Genomic DNA, 9,377 nt, shown 5'->3' on the forward strand with positions numbered 1-9,377 from the left:
ATTGGTCATTACCTTTTGAGATCATGTGCGATGCTAGTGACTATGCGATAGGAGCTGTCCTAGGACAACGCAAGGATAATAAGCCATATGTCATTTACTATGCAAGCAAAACTTTAAATGATGCTCAAATGAATTACACCACCACTGAAAAGGAATTGCTTGCAGTAGTATTTGCATTAGACAAATTTCGCTCTTATATCCTTGGTGCTCCTATTGTTATCTTTACGGATCATGCAGCGCTAAAATATTTACTGGATAAGAAAGAGGCTAAACCACGCTTAATACGATGGATACTTCTACTCCAAGAATTTGACATCACTATCAAAGATAAAAAGGGAGTAGAGAATGTGGTTGCTGACCATTTATCACGGCTAGTTTTTAATGATTCGGTGCCACAGTTGCCCATCAAGGACTCGTTCCCTGAAGAGCAATTGTTTGCACTTTCTACTATGCCATGGTATACTGATATTGCAAACTTTCTTGTCACTAACCGGATGCCGGAGCATTGGGGATCGAATGATAAGAATAATTTCTTGCGTGAAGTAAGAAATTATTATTATGATGCTCCTTATTTGTTCAAGTATTGCAATGATCAAATCTTTAGAAGATGCATTCCGGAACATGAGATACAAAGTGTACTCTCTTTTTGTCATGCCAGTGCTTGTGGAGGACACTTTGCATCTAAGAAAATGGGAGCTAAGGTGTTGCAATGTGGTTTTTATTGGCCTACACTATTTAAAGATGCCCACGAGTTCTGTAGGACATGTGACCCATGTCAACGTGTTGGAAGTCTAACTCGTAGGCAAATGATGCCTCTTCAGCCCATTACTGCTATTGAAATTTTTGACATGTGGGGCATCGATTTCATGGGCCCATTCCTACCGTCTTTTGGATATGAGTATATTTTAGTTGGTGTTGAGTATGTGTCAAAATGGGTAGAAGCTGTTGCCTGTAGAACTAATGATCACAAACCTGTTTTGAAATTTCTAAAAGAAAATATTTTTTCACGATTTGGGATGCCCAAGGTTATAATTAGTGATGGGGGAAAACATTTCTGTAATAAGCCTTTTGAGATCCTATTATGAAAGTACGGTATCACTCATAGAATTGCAACTCCTTATCACCCGCAGACTAGTGGCCAAGTAGAGCTAGCCAATCGGGAGATTAAACGAATTTTAGAGAAAACGGTGAATCCATCACGCAAAGACTGGTCTTTAAAACTTTCTGATGCATTGTGGGCTTACCGTACTGCTAATAAAACTATTCTTGGTATGTCCCCGTATCGGCTAGTCTATGGAAAAGCATGTCATCTACCTGTTGAATTAGAGCATAAATCATATTGGGCCATTAGAAAATTAAACTTTGAACTGTCAGATGCTGGTTTCGCTAGAAAATTACAATTAAGTGAATTGAATGAAATTCGTCGGGATGCGTATGACAATGCTAGACTTTGTAAAGAACGAATGAAAATTAGGCATGATAACTCAATTCTAAGAAAATCTTTTGAACCTACACAAAAAGTTCTTTTGTATGACTCTCGCTTACATCTGTTTCCTGAAAAGTTACGATCAAGATGGATAGGTCCTTTCATTGTAAAAACTGTTTTTCCACACGGGGCAATTGAAATTGAGAATCCACAGGATGGCAAAATTTTTAAGGTTAATGGACAAAGATTAAAACCTTTTCTTGAGAATTTTGCAGATGAAGAGGACTCCTTTTCCTTGGAGGAGCCTTCTTATGACTGAGCATGACGGCCAAGGTACGTGTATATTAGTTAGAATTAAATTTTTTCTTTTATTTCTAGTTTTCTTCTTATTTTGTAGGTCTTCTTTTCTGGAAATCAACAGCTCAAGGTATTCTTCTTCTATCTATTATTTTCTCTATTGTCTCTAATATATAATTTTCTTGCATTTTTTTTTACATTGAGGACAATGCAATGTTTAAGTTGGGGGGAAGGGAAATATTTTGATCAAAAAAAAAAATATAAAAAAAAAACTTGTTTTTGCATTTGATTTATTCTATTACTTTCTTTTCTGAGCAAATGCACATGTATTTTCATATTGAGTGTGTGCAACTATTAAGGCAAGGAACACATGCATACTATGACTGATCAGAGACCTATTATTAGATCCCCACACGTGTACTTAATGACAATAGGAAGGCCTCAGGAGTTCATATTTGTTAACTGCATTTTTGTTAGCCTTATCCATAAAAGAAGTATGAGTATCCCTGTTCATACCATAAGGTTCAGGATTTGGTTTTCACATAAAGATAGAGGTTGAATATCCCGACTGGATTACTTAGGTACCTTATGATCCGACCTTGGTTGACCTATAGTCACGATGCAGTCACATATATAATAAAAATATTTATATGGTTCAGTCTACCATTTCTTTTCTTGCATAATTATTATTCAAAAAAAAAAAAACTTATGATGACAAGTCTGGCCTCGTGGCGTAGTCTGGTTCGAGTAATTAAGTCCGAGGGGTGTTTCACCTAATGTCTTGAGCCAACTGGATCGGGGGCCATTGACTGAAAGCTCGCTACATGGACCTTACTAGAGCCTAATGGGGTTGGATAGCTGTAGTTGTCATGTGTATTGAAAATATATATATATATATATATATATATGAAATGAAATAAAAATAAGCATGAATGAGTTGGTTAGGCTGAACCTAGTGACATGTGGTAATGACTGGTTTGACTCCATTGTGTTGGACCTCTGTGTACCCGGGTTGTTTAGTTGGGATTGATAGCTCTTTCTTTACATGCGAACCATTCTTGACAAATTTAGACAACATGTGATATTCTGAAAATTTGATGGATCAGGTTCTAACGAATTGTAGAAAATACTGTGAACTTGAGTAGTGCACCTAAAACTCAGGCGGTGCCCTGTTGTGGTGGAGGTATTAGTACTCTGGGAAAGTCATGCGATTTGATGCACACTTCACTTTTATATTTTCTTGCTTTGACGGTTGCCATACTTGAAAATATATGTCAATTAATTACATGTGTATTAGCTTAGGGTTTATTTTTATTAGAATCTCATGTCATATAATTCATGATGTTTGTGGGTAACATCCCTGAAAACCCTCACGAGACAACACTCGTCCACTAGGGTAACCTAGGGGTTTAACGGCTTGTTGCACGTGCTAAGTGCAATCGTGATTCCTACGAAAGTGAGTACTTATCTTAATTTTATGCAATTAGTTCTAATAAAACATCAAAGGACCAACCAACACTTTTTGTACTCTCATTTTATCAATTGCTTGTTAATTGCTAGAGACTAGCAATAAGCTAGTTGGGGGGTGTGATGAGAGCACAAAAGTGCGATGTACACATTACTTAAATTAGCATTATTGCTAACAAATAATAATAACAGTGCTGCATTAATATTTTATTTTTGTTGGGTGCAGGTGATCGTAAATCAAAGTTAAAATGCGCATTGGGTCTAAAAGATGCATCACCGTAGGTGACCAGTCAACCGCATGGTTCAACCCCAGTTGCACATTAGAAGGAGTCTAAGTTCAGCAAGACAGTTCACTGCAATTAATTCCCAGCATCTCGTGCATCCCAGTTTCTTCTGCATCTTAAGCCCAGGTGCCAACATTCCAATTCTTCCGTATGCAATCTCCCGCACCCACAGCTCTCCCAGCCGAGTTGTTCTTCCTCTGTTCTTCCCAAAATGAAGCATCCGGGTCTACGTTCACAGCACCTCCCAGCCTTCTCCCGTGATCAGCTCGCTTCCGCTCATCCATGAGTCCAAAGCCACGCGTCCTAGCTCCCAAGCATCCCGTGTCCGTGCGATTCTCAGCTTCCTTCACACGTCCGCATGCAGCTCTTCTCGGATCTCCTTCCTCCCCATGTCATCCCGGTTCACTGTGCATCCCAGCTTCCGTGATCTCAGCGCCAGCATCCCATGTATCTTCTCCATATTCATCTCCTATGCATCCAGCTTCTCCCAGACTAGATGCAGCCACATTCAGCGTCCGTGAAGCATCCTCCATGCGTCTCAGCTCCAGCTCCCATCCGAGTCCGAAGATTTCGCATGCAAGACCCGACCATCCCGAGATCCCAGCTCCGTGATCGTTATCCACTCGCATGCAAACTTCCCAGCAGCCGTCCGCGCCCCATCTCCTGCATTCGATCCAGCCATTCGAATCCCAAACGCCAGCGGTCAAGCTTCATCTTCAGCATGAGATCCCAACATCCCGAGATTTCCGCGTTCAACCTCCTTCAATCGATCTGCAGCCGTCCGCGTCCATCATTTTCGCCCGGGGATTCATCTCATCCGGCCATCTGTCACCGCGTGCGAGAAAGGGGGGGAGGAGAGCCGGTTATCTCTGCCATTCGGGAGGAAAAATAGGCTATCCCTCATTCGGAAACAAGGGCCTGTTATTGAAAAGAAAAAAACAGAGAAGGGAAACAGGGGAGGCCCTATTTTCGGAAAAAAAAAAAGAAAAAAAAAAAAGAAAGAAAGAAAATGAAAGGGGGATTAAAGTTTTTAATGAAAGGCTAAAGTCCTAGGAAGGGTGATGGAGGAACCTTTGATGTATTGCTCTTTGAAGTAAACTCTAAACTTTTGCTTTCAATGATTTATATCTATTGATATGTTCTTGATCCATGCGTAGTTATTTTGTAGATAGATCTTTAATGGATTATGATTATTGAACAAGCTTGCTTTTCCTCCGTGTGAAGCTCCCTCCTTTTATAGGCTGCAATCTCCTCCTCTCTCCTCTGTTCCGAATGAAGGATTAAGATGAACAAAAGCGGGATAAGGCAGTTGACTTCTATCCCTTGATCCTTGGTGTGGGAGTTATCTTGCGGATGATGATTTGAGTCTATCCATGGCTAATGGAGCTTGATTATCCTGCTGGCGAGAACACGGGATGCATGCGAACGGTGGACGCTGCGGATTTGTTGCAGTCGTGTGGATGAGGATGCAGGGGATTCGGAGATGCTGCCGTTGGCTGTTGACGTGGATGCAGTGGGGTAAGGGAAGGGACACGCGGAACAGGGGAAGGAGGCTGCGGGCGTTTGAGAGGAATCTTGGGGCTCGGCTGGCAGCTTGGATGCCGAGATTTGCTGGGGTGCTGTTCACAGGGGAGATGAAGAACGGATTGTTGCAGATGATGGGAGTTTGGATGAACTTGGACGTTGGAAGATTCCATGGGATCAAACCAGAAGAGGATGGGATTTATGTGGAGGATTTGGCTCTGTTTTGTTTAAACTGAGAAGTTCGGACGTGTGATCTGAGAGGATGCGTCTGGAGTAAGCCGGGAGATGTGATTCGGAGGGACGTTTGAAGAAGTTGGCTTGGCTGATCCGTGGGTTAAGGATGAACTCGGAACAAGATGAGAGCTGGTAGATCTGAGAGGTTTGGGATGTTGGATTTGGTTCGGTTGTTAGCTTTGTTTCAAAATAGGGGAAGAGGATGCAAGGGATTCCGTGAAGTCTGGGATGAAGCTGAACCGAGGAAGCAGAGGGGGAATTCACGGGATGGTTGAAGTTTGTTTTGCTGGGATGTAGAGGAAGTGATCCGGAGCGGTTGGGAGCGAGCTGGGATTTGAGTTTATCCCGTGGAGATGAAGTGAAGATCACGAATGGGATCTAGCGGAAGAATGTCTGGGCGCATAGGATAAGGATGCTAGTTCAACATGGTGGAGATAAAGATTTGTTTGCTTGGCATGCATCGCGGGAGAAGCTTGGGAGATGTCCAGGAGAAGAAAAGATGAGCTGGGAGCAATCCTTCACGGGTGGAAGCGGTTTTCATGCGGAGGATGAGATCATTTGAGATGAAGATGAATCTATTGGATGCAGGGGATTGATCTTTATCCATAGATGCTAGGAGAATCAACGTGGAGGAGAAGATCTGTTCTTTGTTTCAACGCATGGGAAAAACAATGGGTTTGAGAGGCGTGGAGTTGGTGATGCAAGATGAATGGCTGAGATGGGATGAGGCTTTGGGATCCGTGCAACTAAGATGGTATGCTTTGAGATCTGAGAAATAAATAATTGAAGGGATTTTATTGTTTTTGAGATTAAAATTGGATCATGTGGAAAAAGAGTTGGAACGAGTGGGAAGAAAATTAGGTGACTGAATCAGAGGGTCTTGATTTGCGGGGTGCATGCGATTTGGGTTCAGAGATCATCCTAAATCAATTCGACTTAACCTGCATCCATTAGACTCAACCAATAATAATAATTAAAAGAATCAAACTTGAATAATTTATTTAAAATGAAATGATGAAGGAAAACACATTTTTTTAGTTAAATTTATAAAATATGTGAATTAAAATAATGATAAGTGCTATGAATAAGATATTAGTTTATGCATTATTTAGCACTTATCACACTTGACCTAAAATAATATATTACATTAGTTCTCCTTTAGAATCCTAAAGTAGCATCGGATCTAACTTCACCATTAGGTATATTGAAGATTTTAATTGGTTGTGCGACACTCTTAGGGTTCCACAACTAGGGATCCTTCTAGACCAAGGGTGGAATCCTAGATCTGCAATCGATGGTTCTACCTCACGATTGTTGAGTCCAACTTTAGTTTCATATCCTTGAGTCTAGCCTACCTTTCTAAGTAGGATTAGTGCTTACCTTGGGTAGAGGATTCTCTCCTCAAAAAGGGTGCCCTTCATAGATCCTAATCTCATATCCCCTAATCTGTGAGGGAAAAGGGCGAGGGTCAAGGCTCCCGAGTTGAGAAAGAGAGAGAGAGAGAGAGGGATAGAATAGGTTGAGAGAGAAAGAGAGAAAGAGAGTGTATGTGTGTGAGAAAGAAAGAGAGTGAGAGTTCGATTAAGGGAGAGTGGAAAGGGTCGGCCCTATGCCAACACATAAGAGGGAGAGAGAAGGTGAGAGGAGGAGAAGATGAGAGAGAGAGAATGGTAGAGAGGAGGTGGAGGGGCTGTTGCTCCTCAGCCACAACAGAGGAAAAAAGGATGGCCTTATGCCATTGTTGCCCAGCTATACAGTCCAAGAGATGGGTGAATTGGACTTTTGAAAAATTTTAAATAAAATACAGCAGAATAAAACTTGATGAGTGTATGTGAGTTGCAATAAATAATAAGCACAAGTATGCAGGAGTTCAAAGCACACAAGTCATACACCATAAATACAACAAATTTATAGTGGTTTGGTGTCGACTCTGTACCTCATCTACTTCCCAAGATATCCTTTTTGAAAATTTTCAATATAATCTCTCTAAGATTACATTCCGATTGCTGTGATCAGGGTCACAATCAATCTAGTACATTTTTACTGAAAATCAACCAAAAATACTCTTAAGCCTCTTCCTAGGCTCAATACAATCAAATTCAAGATTTGGATAGATCTTCTTCCAGGTTTCAATCTTTGAACTAGTCAACAATAGAGTATAGAGAGAAATACAGTGTAAACGAATTACAGCTCCTCAAATTTAAGTACACAAAAATAAATGGAGCCCTAAATCAATTGGTTGGCCTTGATTAAACTATAATGCTCTTCACCAACTCTCACAATAGTGGAGGATGTGATATTTTAGCTCTTAATGAATACACTTGAATGTTCTCCATTTTGAACCCCTTTTCTTTCTCTTTGCTATACGATTACCCCTCATTCATTTCTTGCTGATTTCTTGATTATTTCTTGTCTTTCTTTTAGTGTTCCAATGCATTTATACCACCAAGAAATGGTTGGAAGACACTTATAGCAATTCGATAAGTCAAAAGAGTCGTAGTGAAATAAAAATAGTAATTCTAATTTACAGAAAAATTAGTCGTTACTATTGTCAAGCGCAGACGAGTCGACTCATCTTCTATAAGGGTTGACTCATGATCTTCAGGGGTAACTCGTGATATTCAGTAGTCGACTCAAAATAGCTGTTATTTTTGCTATACTCTGTCTTTCTTCTGTGACAATTGTGGGCTTGACTCTTTTAGTTTAGGGGTCAACTCGTTTATTGATAGGGGTTGACCTGTTATCTTCATGGGTCGACTCTCCAACAAATTAAAATTTTCTGCTCTCTATCTTTTATCTATGGCCATTTAGGGGTCGAGTTGTTTTCTTCTAGGGTCAACTCTTGTCTAACTAGAGTTGGCTCGTGATCTTTATGGGTTGGCTTTTCAATATGCTGAATTTTGCAGCTCTCTATTTTTTGTCTAAAACTGTTCTAGGGTCAATACCTTTGCTTCTCGAGTAGACTCGTGAAGGCATATCAGTCTATATCAGTATGCCAGGGTTGACTCATTGTAATTTAGGGGTCGGCTCTTGAGATAGCCTTTGTTGAAATTTACTGTCTGTTGATCCTAAAGAGTTGATTTAGGTGATGCAAAATAGTTAAGTCAAAAGTTGACTAATCCATTGCTTTAAGTTTAATTGATTAACTTCAGAAAATAAAGAAGAAAGCCTTTAGCTGCTCTTTAGAAAAAGGGCATCTATCTAAAGCTTTGCACCAAGAAATTGAACTCCAACGAGGCCATGAGAATATTTCTTGAAAGCTCACTGACAACCACAAAAATTTTATTCGGAGCTACCTCAAAAGTCGACCCTAAATTTGCAATGAGTCAACTCTGGCATACTGTCACTAATTGATATGCCTTTACGAGCCGACTCCAGCAGATCGCAAGCTGATAGGTGCATGAAAATGTACCTTTTAATACTACCACTTTCGGATAAATTGTTAAGAATTTGGGTGTTTTTATGATATCTTTTTAATCTGAACTTTACTTTACAAAGTGTTGAGTCTTAATTGATTTTGGTGATTTTATTATAGGAATGGAGTTAAGGAGATTAAATGTCCCATTGCGGTCTGAATGAAATAAAACTTGGTGGAGATGAAGTAGACATGTTGAGATTTCATATGCATCAAGAATTAGGTAATTGGAGCTCTAGAGAGAAAGTTATGAGGTTGCAAAGTTAGGTTTTCCTAAACCACCAGCCTGGGCCCTGATAGATTGGACCTTTGTGTAGTATTTTGATGATTTTGGAAGCTATAAAAGTCCAATTGAGCTGATTCAAATTTTGTTAGAAACTAGACTTTCAGGCTTTCCAATGACTATAAGAACGTAAAATTTGAAGATCGGAAGCCTCCCAAACATATCCGATTTGTGAATTCTACCTTCAAGAAAAAAGTGGCCAAATTATCCTTTGTAGGACATGGGGAGGTCCACTAAAGTACTTACCCTAGTACATACTGATATGTGTGGCCCATTCGATGTGCAGGCTAGGGGTTGTAATTTTTACTTCATTTACCGATGATTTCTTACGGTATGGATATGTGTATGAGACACAAATCTGAAACTTTTGAAAGGTTCAAAAAATTTTAGATATGAAGTAGAAAAACAAACAGGAAAACTTATTAAGGTTCTTCGATCGGATCGAGG

The sequence above is a fragment of the Phoenix dactylifera genome, unplaced genomic scaffold (genome assembly GCF_009389715.1).
Source record: "Phoenix dactylifera cultivar Barhee BC4 unplaced genomic scaffold, palm_55x_up_171113_PBpolish2nd_filt_p 000354F, whole genome shotgun sequence".
NCBI classification, from domain to species: domain Eukaryota; kingdom Viridiplantae; phylum Streptophyta; class Magnoliopsida; order Arecales; family Arecaceae; genus Phoenix; species Phoenix dactylifera.